The sequence below is a fragment of the Suricata suricatta genome, unplaced genomic scaffold, assembly GCF_006229205.1.
Source record: "Suricata suricatta isolate VVHF042 unplaced genomic scaffold, meerkat_22Aug2017_6uvM2_HiC HiC_scaffold_48494, whole genome shotgun sequence".
Taxonomy (NCBI): Eukaryota; Metazoa; Chordata; class Mammalia; order Carnivora; family Herpestidae; genus Suricata; species Suricata suricatta.
The window spans coordinates 1-612 of NW_021896539.1; the positions used below are offsets into that span (position 1 = coordinate 1).

The 612-nt window shown below is 53.1% G+C and overlaps 1 pseudogene; it reads left to right on the forward strand.

Annotated features, from left to right (window-relative positions):
* The first annotated feature begins 6 nt into the window (after positions 1 to 6).
* Positions 7 to 414, forward strand: LOC115285167 (annotated as a pseudogene).
* Positions 415 to 612: the final 198 nt, after the last annotated feature.

Here is a 612-nt window from a genome sequence, read left to right on the forward strand (position 1 = left end):
GTAGTCCCCGCCCTGAGGAATCGTAGTTCTAGAGGAGACTTCTGCAGTTGGCATGCTGCCTTCTAATGCTTCTCGAACCCTAGGATTTCAGAGGGAAGTCTGTGCCTGGGATGCGAGGTGCTTGGGCTGCCTGTGCAGGAGGGCCTAGGGAATGTGAGGCAGTGGGCGGTGTGTTTCCTGGGCGCGGACTGTCATGCACGCCCTTGGCGGGGACCACCCCGCAGCGCTCTCTGTTCACAGTCTTCTCCCAGTTTGGCCTTCTGTATTCGCTCCGAGTCTTCCCAAACGCCGCAGTGGCCCGTCCCGGTTTCTATGCCGTCATCAAGTTTTATTCAGCCCGGGATGCTCACAGAGCCCAGAAGGCATGCGACCAGAAGCAGCTTTTTCAGAATTCCCCAGTGAAGGTGGGTCCAAGTAAGAAATTCCTAACTCCCCTGGGACGAAGTGTTGAATTCAGTAATCACAGACTAGCGTTTACAGAATGCTTTTCGTTGCATTGCTACACTCATGCCCCGATTTCCCTGGGTTTTTGGTTTGTTTTGTTTTGTTTTTGTCAGCCGAAGAAACTTGAACTCAGGATAGTTAAGTGACTGACTTGGGGGTCCTGACAGT